An 18,573-nucleotide genomic window follows, 5' to 3' on the forward strand; every position below is an offset into this window, starting at 1 on the left:
GGAAGTAAGCAGGTTGCAGGAGAGTAGGGAGTTAACAATTGACCTTAAAACTAGGTTTGTGTGGCCAGCATACTAATTTTATCTAGATTCTGTATTTGACTTGGTTTCAGGAAAGAGGGAGAGAAGATGGAGAATAATGGGGAAAACTTAACATATCCCCAGGTCACCCCTTGGTGCTGGTATTGTTGGTAAGACTGTGGTGTTCTACTGTTTCTATAGCTGAGTGTCTTATAAGCTGAGAGAGCCACTTTTCAAACTTAAGGAAAAGCAGTTTCTATAGCAACACTCAAACCAATTGAAGTATGACTAGATAATCTTTTCTTATAACCAAGGAAGCAGAGATGGAAATTTATTAAAGGTATATTTCACATACTCTGAATAATACATATTCAGGGCACGTATATTCCTTTCATGTCCTGTCATGCATCCAGTTTAAATTGTAGAATATTAAGTACAAATGTATCTCAATGGCTTAATTAGTTTTTGAAGACATATTTAGACTGCTAGGATCATTAGCATCATGATTAAAGACATGTATGTGGAGCCTTTCTGCCTAGATTTATATCCTGGCTTGCACACTTATTATTCTCTGAATCCTAGTTTATTGACCTGTTCCACAGTTTCTTATCTTTAAAATGGAAGTTAACATAATATCTATCCATAGGGATTTTGTAAACCTTACATAAATGAATATGTGTAAGTGGCTTAGAACAGTGCCTGGTAATAACAGTTCAATAAATATCAACTATTAAAATTAGCTAGTTTTCCAGAGACCAAGCTGCTTTCTCTTTTCACAGATATAATTGGAATTCATAATACATATAAATAAGTACAGGTAAATTCAATTAATGTTTCTGACCACCTACTTTACACAAAGCATCATACTTGACACTGTAAAGAAAAACAAATACTATATCATTTCTGCCCTTAAGTTGTTTATTATCCAGTGGGCAAAGGGGAAGGAGACATACATTCAACCATTTATAACCTAGATTCCAATGACAGATGGGCTTAATAGAGGATCTTATTCTCACTCTCTTTCCTCGTCTCCATATAATCTAGCCTACTTTTGGTTTCTGGAATATACCAAGCTTATTCCTGCCCCCTAGTTCTTTTGCTGGATTGTTCTTAGTTCTTAGAAGGGCTCGTTCCTTCTGGTTATTCAGGTCTCAGCTCATGTTGCCTCCTCAGAGAAGCCTTCCTTTGAAACCCTTTGAAAAGTTGGTTCCTCCTGGTCATTTTCTTTTCTTCTTTTCTTTTTATTTTTTAGTTTATTTATTTTGAGAAAGAGAGAGAGAGAGAGAGAGAGAGAGAGAGAGAGAGAGAGAGAGAATCCCAATCAGGTTCTGCACTATCAGCACAGAGCCTGATGTGGGGCTCGAACTCACAAACCGTGAGATCATGACCTGAGCAGAAATCAAGAGTTGGATGCTCAACCAACTGAGCCACCCAGGCACCCCTCCTGGTCATTTTCTATCAGAGCATTCTGCTTTTTCCCATTCCTCTCATTTTAACAGTTATGGTTATTGATTTTAATGAACTTGTTTGATTTACTGTCTCATTGACCAGACCAAAGTTTCATGAAGGAAAGGACTATTTCTGTTTTACTCAGAGGTTTGTCCCCAGTGCCTTTCACAGCATTTGGTGTCCAGCAGGCACTTGAATGAATGAATGAATGAATGAGTGAATGAATATAGTGAATGGGAACGTAGAAGAGGTGTTAGTAGTTTTGACTAGAACTCCACCAAGTTTTTAAGAGAAAGATGGAAAATGTAGGATAGCCACTGCAGGGTTCAAGAGCATCATGAGCAAAGACATAGAGGATTTTTATGTCCCGATGTGCTTTTTATGGAGAATCCATCTTCTGACCTTTAATACATAATTGCAAAGGTCAGGTTTCAAGTTTTCTCTGTATCCTCAGAAGCTGCACCTTCTCACCCATCTCCTGATATCGTGTTACTTTTCCCTTCACAGCCTTGTCTTTCCAATCTTGTTACCCATCCACTTAAAGAAACACACAGAAGCAGGAGATTTTGCTAAAACATTCACACCCATGCTCAAATTATGCATTCACCAGGGACTGCATAGATAGTGCAATCATGTTTATGCAGCTGAGAGCAAGAAAAGATCAGGTGACTGGTGAAGATCACTTAGCTAAGAGCTATGGGCTTCCATTAACTGTGATAACCACAGACTAATTTCACTGCTGAACGAGGGCTGTAAAATAATTAGGAAAAATGTGTGCCAGAATGCCAGTGCATATTTCTCCTAAATTAATACAGCCTTGTCAAATAGGTTATATTAAAAACAGACACTGTATGATACAAGATCATTGATTGGCTTAATTAATAAGAATCAACAGGCAGAGTCAGGGCTTGCATTAACCTTGGCAGCAGTTGGGGATTTGGGGAAGGTAACTGAGCAAGAATTATTTGAGGGGGAATAAATCTATGCTTACCAAATAGCTTCTGAAATGGGGTCTGGCTGTGCACCGACGCAGCTGCTGTGATCTCTACATGGGCCTTTCTCCCAAAGGATTTGCCACTAGGGTGGCATTCCAGAACAAGGTAGGGAGCCTGCCCATGGAGAGACAGATGTATGATTCAAAGCCACAAGGATTGACTGGTGGAGATGAATCAATAAAATACTAAACTTCAAGATTTTATCATTTCACTAGCAGTAAGGACTCCAGAAATCAAAGCACAGGAATACAGCGATAATGTGCAAAAAGGTGAAGACTTAGAAGTGACATTGTCCAAACTGTTAAGCAACACAGGAATCTGTTTGTAGAATTCCTGATAGGGTGACTTATCTAGCCCTAGTTTAAACTTCTCTAGTGCGCGTTAGCCGGAAAGTTCCGTATTCCATCTGTGGCGGTTTTAGAGACTCTTACTTCCTAGATCAGGGAGAAACTTGCTCTGGTTTGAGTGATATTCTAGGAAATTTTGAGTTATTTCAATTGCATTCATTTTGGGATTGCCAGATTTAGCAAATAAAAATAGGAGATGTTCAATTAAATTTGAATTTTAGAGAAACATGCAGTATTTGGGACAAACTTATTCCTAAGAAATGTTTTTTTTCTAAAATCCAAATTTAACTGGGTGTTCTGCATTTTACCTGGCAACCATCCATTGTTTTAATTCACTTTATTTTTAAGTGGAATATCTTCTGCATTTGCAGTGAGGAAGGAGACCAAAATATGTTAAGAAAAAAAATCAGCATGCCTGTTCTTAGTATCTTTTGGGTTAACTGTACCTGTTACCTAGCATCTTTTGTGACAACTGGTGGGAATATAAAAATGAAGAAGATTCATTTCCTGTCCTTAAAGGGTTCAGTGTATACTGTGAGAGACAGAATCAAAAGAATATAATCCTGTAAATTGTTTCATATGTGCTATGCTGGGAGTACATTTAAGATAAAGTGAGGTCACAAAGGAAGGAGTGACCAAAATAGTTGAGTATTACTGTCCTAGCTAAGGATAAGAACATCCCAGATTAAGATAGGCCCTGTGCTCTTCTCTTACCACCAGTTTGTCTTCACAAAGGTTAGTTCTTTTTTTTTTTTTAATGTTTGTTTATTTTTGAGAGAGAGAGAGAGAGCATGCAAGTGGAGATTAGTTTTTAAAATAATATGGGAGTGGGGCACCAACTGAACCAGGTGAGCTTCTGACTTTGGATCAGGTCATGATCTCAGGGTTTGTGTGTTCCAGCCCCACATTGGGCTCCCTGCTGTCAGCACAGAGCCCGCTTAGGATCCTCTGTCCCCCTCTCTCTGCCCCTCTTCGGCTTGCGCTCTCTCAAAAATAAATAAACCATTAAAAAAGATAAAGAATATAGGAAAATTGGTTAACTTGTTGGGAATCAACTTTTAGGTAATAATAACAATCTATTTTCAATGATCTATAGAACATTTTATTTTTACTATTATTCAAGAAATTTTTTTTATTGTTTATTTATTTTTGAAAAAGAGAGACAGAGCGTGAGTGGGGTAGGGGCCAAGAGAAAGGGAAACACAGAATCCGAAACAGGATCCAGGCTCTGAGCTGTCAGCACAGAGCCTGAAGCGGGGCTTGAACCCAAGGACTGCGAGATCATGACCTAGCCGAAGTAGGACGCTTAACCTACTGAGACACCTAGGTGCCCCTTCTATAGAACATTTTAGAAAGCAATCTGAAAATTTATAAAATTTGGTTGTTTGGCAGAAATGACTAAATAATTGCAGCCAATTAGATAATTCTAGCACTGATCCAAGATTGAGGCCACTTAATATAGTATATGGATCACCACTGAGAAAATGGGTGGCTCTGACATGAACTGGTTTTGAAGCTGCTAAAAGATATTTCATGTTATTTAAGAAGAAGAATATGCAAGAAAGTGAATCAACATGTTTTTTGTATTCTTGATGTTCAATTATTTGACTCTAGGCTCTTAAAGAATTTTTTGGAGCCTTTACCGTATACCATCAGTGACCTCTTGAGACCAACTTTAATTGTCCCATAGAAGCCGAAGTGTGCACATTTTAAAATGTTGTCATTCAAGATTGACTAACTGTTGTTGATGATATTTAGAATTGACAAGGCTAGAGACCGCAGTACCTCCACATATGGGCAGTACCTAGTTTATATTAACTACTCAGTAAATGTTTGTTGACTGAATATTGGTTGAATGAATATCTCTTACATAGCAATTTTATTTTTAGGAATATAAGTGAAGAAAACAATGATGTGACAAAGATTTGGCAATAAGGATAAGTGTGGAATCTTTATAATAGTTAAAAAAGAGGGAGAAAACTAAGTAAAAATGGTAAATTATGGCTACATTATCCAATGAGCTATTAATTAGCCATTCAAAATTATTATGCAAATGTACATTTACTGAAATATACTAACACTCATAAAGCATTAAAGGAAAAAAATTTTACTAGGAGCAGTTACTCTAGTACCCTGTGTCTGTGTGTGTCTGTGTGTCTGTGTGTGTGTTTATGTGTATGGAAAAAAGCCTAGAAGAATCTACATCAAATATTAAAATGGATCATCTCTGGTTGAGGATTCTTGGTGATATTTTCTACACCAATTTCTTCTTTCCTTTCTTTCTGGAACTCCAGTACTCCAATAACATGCTAGATCTTTTGATATCGTCCTACAGGTTGGAGGCTCTGTTTATTTATGTTTTCAGTCTTTTTCTTTTTGTGTAGATTGTATACTTTTTATTGCTCTATCTTTAGTTTCTCTGGCTCTTTTCCTCTTTCATCTCCATTCTGTTATTGAACCCATCCAATGACTTCTAATTTAAGTTATTGTATCTCTCAGTTCTAAAATTTCCATTGAGGGGCGCCTGGGTGGCGCAGTCGGTTAAGCGTCCGACTTCAGCCAGGTCACGATCTCGCGGTCTGTGAGTTCGAGCCCCGCGTCAGGCTCTGGGCTGATGGCTCGGAGCCTGGAGCCTGTTTCCGATTCTGTGTCTCCCTCTCTCTCTGCCCCTCCCCCGTTCATGCTCTGTCTCTCTCTGTCCCAAAAGTAAAATAAAAAACGAAAAAAAAAAAAAAAATAAAAAATAAAATTTCCATTGAGTTCTTTTTTTTTTATAGCTTTAATTTGCTTCTGAGAATTTTTATCTTTCCATTAATTTCAGTAATGTTCACCTTTACCTCGTGGAGGATTGTTATAATAGCTGCTTCAAAATCTCTTGTAATTCTAACACCTGGGTATCTCAGGCTTGTTATCTGTTGCTTATTCTCTTGGGTATTGGTTGGATATTTTTGATTCTTTGTGTGTTGAATAATTTTGGATTGTATCCTGGATGTTTTGAATATTATGTTGGTAAACTCTGGGTCCTGTGAAATCCTCTGCAGAATGTTATTTGTTTGTTTAAGCGGGCAATCAACCTTGTTATGTTCAGACCACAAGTGCTGATTCTCTTTCTGAGGGTGAATGTCAGTTCAGTTTTCAAACCTTTTCTATGCTTTTTGGTTCAGTCTGGCACATGAGCCTCTTGGGGGTTAGTTTTGAACCTGGGCAGTGGTTTATATGGTAGTTCACTTCTTGAAGCCTTTGTTATTTTCTTTGAGTCTGTTCTGTGTGTGTGTGTGTGTGTGTGTGTGTGTGTGTGTGTGTGTGTGGCTTAGAGGCAGGTCAGGACTTATGTCACTTCATACACAGAGTTAGAGGAATCCCTTTCTCCAGCTCTATCCTCTCTGAGATTTCTTCCATGTTCTCTGAATTACAGGGTCTTTTTTCCCAGTAACTCTGGTCCCAAAGATTTATTTCCCTCAGATTTTAGGTTTTTATGCTGTTACAAAGTTCTTCATGACTGGAGCCTCCCACTTTGCAGACCATGATTTAAATTCTGATTTTAGTCCTCAATCCACCTGCTGTCTATGTCTATATCTGAGTCTATCTATAGATACATAGATACAGATATCGTTTTTTTTAAATAAATGTTTTTTTTAATTTTTTACTTTTCAGATTCCTCAAGTCATGCATTTTTCATTCTTTTCAGAATTTTTGGTTGTAATCCCTTGGAGAGAGAATCTGTATCTTCTTCTCTCCACCTTAGCTCACACCAGATGTTTTGTTTTTCCTTAACTGTTTATTTATTTTCTAAGTTTTCTACCAGAATATATATTATTTGTAAGGGTGAATTTGTTTTCTTAAAAAAAAAATTAAAGGAATAATTATTGTAGGGAATACCATGATGTTTTGGTAAATATTGTAATGATATAATTGTTTTCAGTGATCACATCATTTAATTAAATGTGAGAATGATTGATAAAAACCAGTTTGGGTGCATGTGTGGGACAATAGGCAATCTCCTAACATGACAATGGTATGCCTATTAGTACATTCTTTTTCATAGTCAATGTGGCTATCTTGATAAATTTAAAACATGCATTTTCTTTGATCTAGACATTCAAATTTCAGGAGTTTATTCTGTAGAAACACACAAATACATCATGCAAGGACATGTGTGTTCTTTGTAGCATCATTGTTTAACTCAAAACTGGAGAGAACTTACTCTCATCAATATGATGGCAGTTTAATATATTATAGTAACTCCATACAATAAACTCCTATGTAGCTCCTAAAAAGAACATGACATTTGTGTATATTTATAGAAAAAGGTATCTATAGTTAATGTTTGAGTGAACAAGCAGATTATAGAAGATTACCCATATAGAAATCTCCATTTGCGTTTATATATGTGTTAAGAAAGAAAACACAGAATCATTATGTAAGAATACACATGAAACTTGCAAGAGTAATTTTCTCTGAAGATTGGGCTATTAAGGAACAAGTATGCTATTCATCGTCTCTATTGCTTGAGGTTTTTGGAAATTAATAAATATTAATATATATTTTTTTAAATAAAAAAATTAAAAATGATCTTGGAAAGGGATTTCAGGCCTTTTGAGAAGTTTAAATTTTTCTTTTGTCTACAACTGATAATTAAACAATCTGCTAACCCTGGACAGGTAGTGTGATAGTAGAGATAAGACTTTGCTTTAGGTTGCTGTCCTGGGAATTACATAGTGTTGCTCTGAGCAGTAATGAAGAATACCTCTGGACAAGCAGTTAGACAGAGATGGTATTTCTCAGTAAGGAAGGGTACACTGACTTTGAGACAGTGAACACAGATACATATGTAAAAGCTTGCCTTCTGGCATATTTGAAGATTCAGTTACAGGGCAAGAAAGACTAGAGTGATCAGTCCTGGCTACCCTATGAAAATCAGGAGTAGGGTTTATGTGCAACTGATTCCCACTTGTTGAGTTGACATGTCAGCAGAGTAGCTGTTTCTTATCAAGTACTATGTCTTTGAATCAGCACTTCTGCAGAGTCATGAAGTGATGGGGTTCATAGGTCAAAGTTCAAGGCTAAAGTGAGCCTTTGGGAGAGTATCTCTGAATTCTAGTATACTAAGTGTCCAAACTCACATTGGCACTTAGTCACCTACTCTCTTAAAGGATTTGCAAAATTGTTTCATGCATGTGACACTCATTTCTAAACTGTTTTTTAAGGAGTGACTCCTGACTGTGCTTTATTTTTCTTAAGGACTTAAATTAATTAATGGTTTTCCATGGCACTTTAATTTTATTTTGTTGTTTATCATGTTTCTTCCATTACAATGTTTGCTGTATGACAGATTTGTATGACAAATATTTCTCTTGTTCTGTGCTATAGGCCCAGTATTGAAATGGTGCCTGACCCAGAGTGAGAACTTAATAAATATTACTGATTAAAGAATAATACCTGAAGGTGAGACACAGGGCTCCTACTTTATTTCTCTCTTCCCACCTCACTTTCCTCTATTTCAGTTCCTAGAGTAGTGTTAAGACTTCAACATCAATCAAATGGAGGATGTGAAAATCAAGAGAGTATTTAAAAGTGCCCTTTGTATCCATCTTTGAAGCACTCTGGGCTTGGCTAAGATTCTTCACTGTTGGCAACATGTGTAGAGTGGGTTTTAAAATAGGAATACCATTATATTCATCTTCCTACTTGAAACCTTATGGCAAGTTCTTCCCAAACAGGGATGAAAATTAATATATTTCACCTTACCCTGTTCCAAACTCAGTGATTCCCTTATATTACTATTTTCACTGCATCTCAAGTGAGCATTTTAGTTCACATTTTAATATATTTGAAAAATGAATGTCTCTTACTATCGTTGGCATCTTAGCAATGTGTCATAGTTAATTTGTTTGATATGTCATACAAATGATAGATCTTAGATTCTGTGGAATATGGTATTTGGGTTTCTCATGCTTCCATTCTAGCATTTTTGAGAATTAATGAAATTAGTATTGTAGAAAGAAGATTTATGAACAAAAGAATTGAATTCATTTCTGCTAATTATGTGTGTGAAAATGGGCTGGAACTTGTCCCTTCTGGGTCTCTCTCTGAAGAATGGCATTGGAAGAAAGCATGGGTCTAATATTTTAGAGAGGTTATTTGTTGCTGTAAACAAACATAACTTAAGGGTTAAAGAAATTACCAGAAAGAATCATGAGTAGGCATGGAAATTAAGGGCAGAAAGTGGAGTTTGGCCTCATGAATTTCTAATAACCTGGAACTGGAAAATGGTCAAGATCTGAAGAAGGTATTTTTTTCCACTCTTTTCCCATCCCTTTCTCATTACACATGTGCTCTCTTCTTAAATTTGCTATTTTCTTTTTCTCCAATACCATGAACTCCCGCCTCTGGATTGGTATGCACATGATCAAAGATGGCTAATCTAGCTTCTAGTTCAACTCCAGAGACTAATTAGCATGTTTGAGGCTAAAGTCTAATAGCCTTGGTTCAAGAATATGTACTTTATTAGGGAAGAATCATTTATTACAAACATGACTGAAAGGTCTACTCCAGTGTTTGGTGGGAATAAATTCTCAGAAGAGGGAACAAAAGCTGGGCAGGTTCTATAGTATCTAGGCTCTATGGTAGCTATACAGTCTCTTTTGTGTCTTCTGGCTCTAAAATTGGATGAACTACAGTGTTGGGAGGAATTGCCTTTTTAACATAACCCAGAACTTTTCTGCTAAAGAATGGTCTTGGTGAGGGATTTCAGGAAGGAAAAGCCTTTCCTTAATATTGTCTCAGTAATGAAAATCTTACTGGTAACTCCTGGATTTTTTTCTTATTTAGTAAAAGGTCTTATGTAGGTGTGGCTGTCTTTCAAATTTGACACGAAGCCAAAGAGGAAAGGGCTTTAAAAAAGGCATTATAACTTCTAATTTTTTCAATTGAAATAATTAGCCAAATGAGAATTATTTATCATTGTTAGATATTATTCTATCATCAGAAAAAAAAATAACACTTGAATCAAGCATCTTTCTGTAGAGTTTGTATTTATTGTCTTATTTTTATTGAGTGAAACACTTTAATCTTATTAATGGTTCCACTTACAGGTGGGACACTGTGTGTGTGTGTGTGTGTGTGTGTGTATGTGTGTATGTGATAGAGACAGAGAGAGAAAAAAGGAGTGGGGGCAGGAGGTGGAGGAGGGAGAGAAGAAGGAGGAGAAGGGGGAAGAGGAGAGTAGCTAGAGCAAGGGAGGTTAGGCATTTATTGTGTTTCCACATTATTTCTATTAGATACTTGGGAAAAACCATTGTCCATGCTCATTCTTCTAGGATGGTAAATTTCTCATGTTTGGGGCAAGCAGAAAAACCAAGGTCACTAAATGTTGAGATAACTTGGGACAATTTCTCACTGTCCCAAGAGATCCTGGAATGAAAACTAATACTACTTGCTTTTATGCACTACTAGATTCTTTTTATATAGTAGTTTTAACACTCTTAGCAGCTTGGCCAACTATTATTATTCCCCAACTCATTTATAGAGAAAACCACAGCATAGAAATGGATAACTTGAGCTAGTTTACATAGCTAGCATGCAGTGATGCCAGGATTTGAATATGCACATGTCTGATTCCAGAAGATGAGTTCTAGTTTCAGTGCATGAATTGTACTTTCAACACTTGTGAATTGGCTCTGAGATCTTAGGCAAGTCCTTTATCATTTCTGTGCTTCATTTTCATCAGGCATGTCTGTCAAATATAAATGGGTCAAAAATATCTGTTGAATTGAATTGCACACTCATTTACATACAAGGTTATTATGAGTATTGCTGGGAATAATATGTGTATAGAGCAGAGGGATTAAGAGTGGGCTTCTGGTCCATCTACATCACTCTGGATTTGTTTAATTTCTTTAAGGCTTGGTTTTCTCAATGACAGAAGGAAGGATAATTAGAAAACTGAGTCTTTAGATCATTACAATGATTAGAAAACATTTTAAGAATATTTATCAGGAAGGTGTGCACATATCAGTTGCTGTACAAATTTCAACTATTACTATTACAAATGAAATTTTAAGTGGGCAAGGACTTGGACACTTTGAGTTTTGACAAAAGTGACGTTTGGAGTTGGTATCAGTCCTTGCTCTGGTGGGCGGTGGTGGGATTATCCCATTTCAGGGTCTTTAAGACACACAAAACTTACATTTCCCTGTAGCAACTACTGCTTCTAGCCTTGTAAACAGTCTGAAGGCAAAAAGACAAGAATTCCAGCCATCATTAGGAGGCGTGTAGTAGAAACTTTCTAGGATAGCAAATACATTTAATTTTCTGGTTGTCCTTACCTAAACACAATTAAATAACCCTAAATGTCTATGACTTCCTTTCAATGAGACTCAGAAATCTGGAATTTGGTTGATCTGGGAAGAAGAAAATAGGGAGAAAATTAGAAACAAATATACTCTCATAATCGGATTTTGAAAGATTCAGTGTTCAAGTATGTATTTGCTTAAAATTGACATCTACTGATATCTTTTAATGTAGAAAAGTGACTAATTCCCTCCTTTATGCTACAATTTGCAAAGAATTGGGCATTTTCTTACTTTTCTTTAATATATTACCACAAAATATGTGATGGAAGAAAGATTTGTCCACTCTTTAGGTAGTTATATATACTGCTTTAGAATTCTACTTAGATTTGGGAGTTTCATCCTATGGAATTATCTTTTGGTCATTTGCTTTTTTTTTTTTTTTATAAACTAATATTCCTTACCACTACTTGTTGGTAGACATAAGTCTTGAAGGCCCAACTAATTCCCCTTCATAGAATTTTATTTTGAAATTCCCTTCCCAAAACTGGCATATATTTAGGGGGATATTAAAAAATTGCTGGTAATTTATGAATCGCCCTGCTTGGCAGGCGAGAATTAACCTTTTCCTCAATTATAAGACTATAAATCTAATGGAGTGAAAAACAGGAGAATTTGTTGAAAGAGCTTATCAGACTCTGCTGTAACTATAAAGAATATGACATCAAGACATGCATCCTGAAGAATTTAAATAAAACATAATACATTTTTTATCTTGTCTATTTAATATCAGTATAGCTCACCTTGAGACTCTTACTGTTCATTTCGCCTATGGACAGTGGGTAAATATTCTGGACTGCAGTACTTAACAGTGAAAGATTGTGTGGTTTAAATTTTATGAGAAGAGATTATATTTCAGATGTGCTTTCTGAGGACTCAGACAGAAGCAGTTTTGCAAAAGTCCTCTTCGGTCTGAGAGCTGAAGGTGGAGCCGTTGTGCTATGTCCAAGAGGCATTCTCAGCGTTAACTCTTACAAACTTGTCTATGCAATTCTAGAAAGGACGTAGTCTAGCAAAAGAAAAAAAAATTTTTTTTCTTTAACTCCTGGACTGCCACCTTGGATGGTTTATGGAGGAGACTGGATTATTGGGATTTCATAGGACATGGAACAACCAGCCAAAAGCTTGTTCAAGTTTGGGCTTTGAAGTTTTTGCAGTGACTGTGGTTTGATGATTTCTGGAGGGTGGGAGGAAACTGTCATCCTTCATCCACATCTTTGTGGGATTCCTCTGGAATTGTTCCTAAGGGCTTCAGTTTTACCATTTGTAAATCGAATGGGTTCTCTTAGCTATTTTCTCTGCTTCTTTTCCCTTAGAACATTGTGGGAGTCTAAGGTGTTTTTAAAGTGCTTTCTTCCCATCCAGATCAGCTTGCCCTCTGAAGAAATGTAGCTGCCCTACGTGTGAGGGCAAGCAAAGGAGAGAGTAAAAAAGGTATTACCTGTCAAATTCCTACTGTGTACTCAGAGCTTCACAGGGTTGTCTCATTTTCTTTCTAACAAGAACCCTGTGAAGTAGATATTACTAGTGCTTTTTCACAGGTGGAGGAGCTCAAGCTCAGTAATATTAAGTACAATTATATATTGAAGAAATGGCAGGCAGCGTTTTGGACCCAGCCCACTTTGATTCCAAGTTTGAAGGTATTTTCAATGTAACCAAAGCTTTGTATCCACCTGCAATAGAAAATAAGGAAAGTAGTCTTTTTTTCTTGAAATGAATACAGAGGGTTTAAATTAAAAACACATAGCATGAGCTTAAATTATGTGGAAATATTATTTTTCATCTATCAGAGTGGCAAAGATAATTAGCACATTATTTTGACAAAGGAGTTACAGAAGAGGAACTCATACTATGTCTGGACTTTCCCTATATTTCACACATTTGGGAGATATTTAGACATTATTTATAATACTAGCTGTAAGCATCTTTGCTTAGTTGGTCTTTTATCAAGCTTTTCTTTTAGATGTGTCATTGTTTGACATATCTTCCCCAATTTGACATTCTGGAAGTTTTTGAAGATAGTTTCTTCTAACACTTTTATGTTTCATAAAATCCTTCATTTTTTTTTTTTTTAATTGTTTAAGGGATAAGATGGATCCAGCTTTCCAAATGGCTATCTAGTTGTCATTGCATAAGCCATCTTCTCTTACTGATTTGAGATGCTCTTTAACATATATGAAATTTTTGTATGCATTTGGGTCCATTTTGGTACTTTCTATTCTACTGCATTGATTATATCTTCAGTGTGCTGCTACCACACTACTTTAATTGTAGTGTCTTTATAATGTTTTAATGTCTTTTAATATAATGATTTTTTTTCTCAGATATTTTTTCCCTGGGTATTCTTGCTTGTCTGTTGCTCCATAAAAATTTGGGAATTAATATTGCCCTACATTTATAGATTAATTTAAGGAGAAGTAACATTTCTATGATGTTTAATCTCCCTATCTAAGAACATGGTATGCTTTTATTTGTTCATCTTTTTGGATTTCTCAAGAGCATTTAAAATTTTTCTCTACTTATATCTTGTGAGTTTCTCATAATATTTATTCTTATTTTATATTTTATTGCTATTGATTTTACAGTATTTACTCCATTATTGTAAGTGGTTATTGTTTGCAAATGTGAAAGGCAATGGTTTTGTATATTAAGTTTATTCCAGCCTACTTATTTGTATTTTCTTTATTGTGTACAGTTATTCAGTAGAAATCATTTTTTTCTCTGATATACCATCATATCATCTTCAAATATTAAACAACCTCGCATTTTATTTGCACTGAGTAGAATATGAGAACAATAGTAAATAATTGAAGTGAGAGAGAACATCCATCTGTTTTGTCTTAGAATATAAGTAATTTTCTGATGTTCAACCGGCTCTGTATTTCTGGATCCATCCCAATTGGTTATTATTTGAAGTTATTTTAATATATTGCTGAATTCATTTTGCTAATTATTTTTTATCCTCACAGTGAAACTGGTTTATAATTTTCTTTTTTTATTACTCTCTTACTTGGTTTCATATCAAAATGATTATTGCTTCATAAAATGAACTGTGAAATTTTTAATTTTTTTCAGTGCTCTGAAACACTTTTTAACAAAGGAATTGTCTGTTCCTTGAAGGCTTGGGAAAATGTCCCTAAAACATAGATATTTCATTAACAACCTTTTCAATTTCTTGTATTGTAATTAGTCTTACTGATTCAAGACACAATTTCCACAATATATATTCCAAGAGTACGGTCTATTTTATTTAGTGTTGTTGATATATTGGTACGAGGATACACAGAATATTCCCTGACAATTTTTTGATGATGTAATATCACCATTTTCACCCCTAATGAATTCATTGATGTAGGCAATGATTATCAATGGCTGTTATGTCACAAAAACAGAGAATCAGATCTTGACAGAAGTACATGATGTCACCTATGAACTAAGTTGTCTTATCACATAATGGAATCTGACTCTTACGAAACTCTGGATCTGACTGCCAATTTTCAGCAAAATGAAGACTACAGGGGAACATATTAAATTGAGGCTGTAGGATGTTATCAACAAAATCCAGAGTTTGGGCAAACCACAGGACAAAAGACACCATTTCAACAAAAAATTATAGGGAAGAAGGGGGAGATAAAGAGAGAAGGGAAACTATTCATTAAAAGAAACTGAAAGACATTTCAACCAATAACAATGTATGGTTCTTATATGGATTCAAACAAGCTAAAAAAATATAAGATCACTGGGAAATACAAAAACAAATATGAATACTGAAAAGTATGATGATGATATAGTGACCATCTTTAAAAATAGACGCTCTCTTTTAGTGATACATACTATTTACAGATGAAATAATTTGATGTCTGAGCTTTGCTTCAAAATCATCTAGACTTGGGGGAGTGGATGGAGGATAGAGATGAAACAAAATTAGCCATGAGTTAGTAATTACCGAAGCTGGTTGATGGGTACATTCAGATTCATTATTCTATTTTTTCTACTTTTGTACATATTTGAAATTTTCCAAAATAAAAACTAAAAATATCTTTGTATTCTAGTTATGTCCCCATTTCATGACTAATACTGGTTATTTGAAATTTTTTCTTCAAAATTGTGCAATTTTTTGCTTTGGTGCCTTTGTTAAGTATCAGCCATGTAAGCTATGCCAGTACCACCCTTAGCTTTGTAGAAAATTTTGAAAATAGGTAGTGAAAGTCCTCTAACTTTGTTTTCTTTATTTTAAAATTGCTTTGGTTATTCTAGGTTATTGCATTTCTATATAAATTATATTGCCTTGTCAATTATAAAAAAGAAAAAGAAGGAAAAGAAAAAGTATTGAAATTTTGACAATACTTGCATTATACTTATAGCCAGTTTGGGGAAATATGACATTTCAACCATATTGAATCTTCCAATTAATAAGATATATTTACATCTGACTGTTTTTTGTGTTTAAAAAATTCAGCAATACTTTACAGGTTTTAGCCTACAGATTTTGATGTTCTTTTACTAAAATTATTCCTAATGCTTTTCTAATTACTAATTCTAAATTTATTTTCATTTTTTAATTTAAATTTTAGTTAGCATATAGTGTAATATGGGCTTCAGGAGCTGAATTTAGTGATTCATCACTTACATTTAACACCCAGTGCTCAACATTTGATGCTATTATAAATGGAATAAAAAAAAATTTAAATCATTGAGTGCCAGATATATAAAAATACAAAATATTTTTGTATATTATCCTTGAATTCTGCAGATATTCCAAATTTACTTTTTGGTTTAGAAGGTGTTTTATAGATTCCTTAGAATTTTCTATATAAATAGTAATGTCATTTATGAACACAGGCACTTTTACTTCTTCCTTTATAATCACTATACTTTTTATTTCTTTTGCTTACTTTTTTGCAATAGCTAGGATCACCACTTGAAGAGAAGTAGTGAGAATTGACATTTTGTCTTATTTATTTTTTTAAATATATGAAATTTATTGTCAAATTGGTTTCCATACAACACCCAGTGCTCATCCCAAAAGATGCCATCTTCAATGCCCATCACCTACCCTCCCCTCCCTCCCACCCCCCATCAACCCTCAGTTTGTTCTCAGTTTTTAAGAGTCTCTTATGCTTTGGCTCTCTTCCACTCTAACCTCTTTTTTTTTTTTTTTCCTTCCCCTCCCCCATGGGTTTCTGTTAGTGACGCTAAGTGAAATAAGCCATACAGAGAAAGACAGATACCATATGTTTTCACTCTTATGTGGATTCTTATTCTTTATTTAGTGAGAAAGTACTCAATATTTTACAGTTAAGTATGTCAGTACTGGGTTTTTTTTTGTTTTTTGTTTTTGTTTTTGTTTTTTTTTTACAGATTCCCTATATCAGATGAAGGAAGATCTTTTCTGTTCTTAGCTGACTGAGGGTTTTAATCATGCATCGGTGTTCTATTGTTCAAATGCTTATTCTTCATCTATTATCATATGAACTTTGATTTTTAGTGTGAATATGGTAAATTATATATGTAGATTTTCAAATGTTAAACCAACCTTGCATACCCTGATAACCTTGTTTACTAATGATGTATTGTTTTCATGTATTGCTGAAAGCAATTTGACATTTAAAAAAGGTTATATTTGTATATATGTTTGTGAGGGATGTTTTTCTTTTTTTTGTCATATCTTTGTCCAGTTTTGCTATGAATATTATGTTGGCTTCATACAACAACTTGAGAAGTGCTTTTACCTTTTTAATTTTATGGTAGAGTGTGAGATTTATGTCATTTTTTCCTTAAATGTGTGACAAACTGTATCAGTGAAATTATCTGGGCCTATAGTTTGGGAATGATCTTAAATAATTCATTTATTTAAATAGGGGTATTCATATTTTCTGTTTCATCTTGTTTCAGTCATGGAAAGTTGTCATTTTCAGGAACTTTATTCTTTTCTTCTCAGTTGTTAAATTTTTTGGCATAAAATTGCTTATATTGTTCTTTATCTTTTTAATTTCAGGTTTTTATTTTTTTAAATTAAGCTCTACACCCAATGGGGGGCTTGAATTCAAACCTTGAGATCAAGGGTCACATATTCTACTGAATGAGCCAGCCAGGTACCCCCTTATTTCAGTTTTAGTGATAATTTTTACCCAGGATTAAAAAATTCTAACAGGACAAATTTTTTCTGTACTTTTAAACTTATTTTTTGTTTAAATAAGCCTTTAATTTTAGGGTGGTTTTAGATTTACAGAAAAGATACAAAGGTATTACAGGGTTTCCATATACCTCTCACTGTTTTTTCCTATTATTTATATCTTATATTCCATGGTATATTTGTCACCACTAAGGAATGAACACCAGTACATTACTAACTAATCTCTATACTTTATTCAAATTTCAGTAGTTTTTCCATACTATTCCTTTTCTGTTCCAGTATCCCATCTGGGATACCACCATGTCTCTTTAGCTTTCCCTGATTTATGATAATTTCTTCGTCTTTCTTTCTTTCTTCCTCTTTCATGAGCTTAATAATTTTGAGATCAAAGTTGTTTTTTTTATAGAATGTCTCTCAATTTGGATTTGTTTGAAGTTTTTTCCCTTGACTAACATATAGTTGTGGAAGGAAAATCACAGAGGTGAAATGCCATTCTTATTTTATCATACCAAGAAAATATACTATCAGCATAATTTATGACTCATGATGTTAACCTTGGTTATCTGGTCGAGGTAGTATTTATCAGGATCTCCACTGTAAAATTACTTTTTCCCTCCTTCCATACTTCTAGTCTTTGGTAGCAAGTCACAAAGCACAGTTCACATTCATTGGTGGGGAGTGAAGCCCCACCTCCATGAGGGGTAAGTATTTACATAAATTATTTAGAATTCTGAATGGGAGATCAATCTCTTATGGGATTATATTGGTATTATATTGTCATCAAGTAATGTGGCCAAGTGGTCACTACTTCTTGTTTTCTTTCTCTCCCTTTCTCTTTAATAAAGATTAGAAGTTCAGTTATACCAGTGACCAAACTTTCTCTAATTGGTTTTGCTGGCTGATATAAACATTGTGGAATTTCTGAGAACTTGTGCCATTTTGTTTCCTTCTTCACACGAGGCTATAATTACTAAAATAATGGACAATTGATAAGCCTGTGTCTCTGGAGGGACATCAATAGTTCTGAATTCCAATATGAAAGTTATAAGGCTGCATAGTGGACAGAATCATGATGCCTCTTACTCATTCTGAAATGGTGATATTGAGTGTTCATGATGTTTCAAACATTTATTGAGTTTGCATAGTGTTGTGATCATACTGTTTTTGGTGTGGGTGGAAGAGAGTAATTCTACTTTTGAATCATAGCATAACAATGAAGGTTTTTAAAGGGAAGGAATGAGAATAGTAGGTGCTATTTTGGTTCTTAACAAAAATAT

The 18,573-nt window shown here is 34.7% G+C and overlaps 1 long non-coding RNA gene across 1 annotated transcript in view; it reads left to right on the top strand.

The window, feature by feature from the left end:
- The first annotated feature begins 3,481 nt into the window (after nucleotides 1-3,481).
- The window catches only part of LOC122224975, a 113,278-nt gene continuing 98,186 nt past the window's right edge, over nucleotides 3,482-18,573 (top strand). The window contains exon 1 of the long non-coding RNA XR_006205045.1: nucleotides 3,482-3,544. This is a non-coding gene — a long non-coding RNA (uncharacterized LOC122224975). The remainder of the gene's footprint in view (nucleotides 3,545-18,573) is intronic.

The sequence above is a fragment of the Panthera leo genome, chromosome A1, assembly GCF_018350215.1.
Source record: "Panthera leo isolate Ple1 chromosome A1, P.leo_Ple1_pat1.1, whole genome shotgun sequence".
NCBI lineage: Eukaryota > Metazoa > Chordata > Mammalia > Carnivora > Felidae > Panthera > Panthera leo.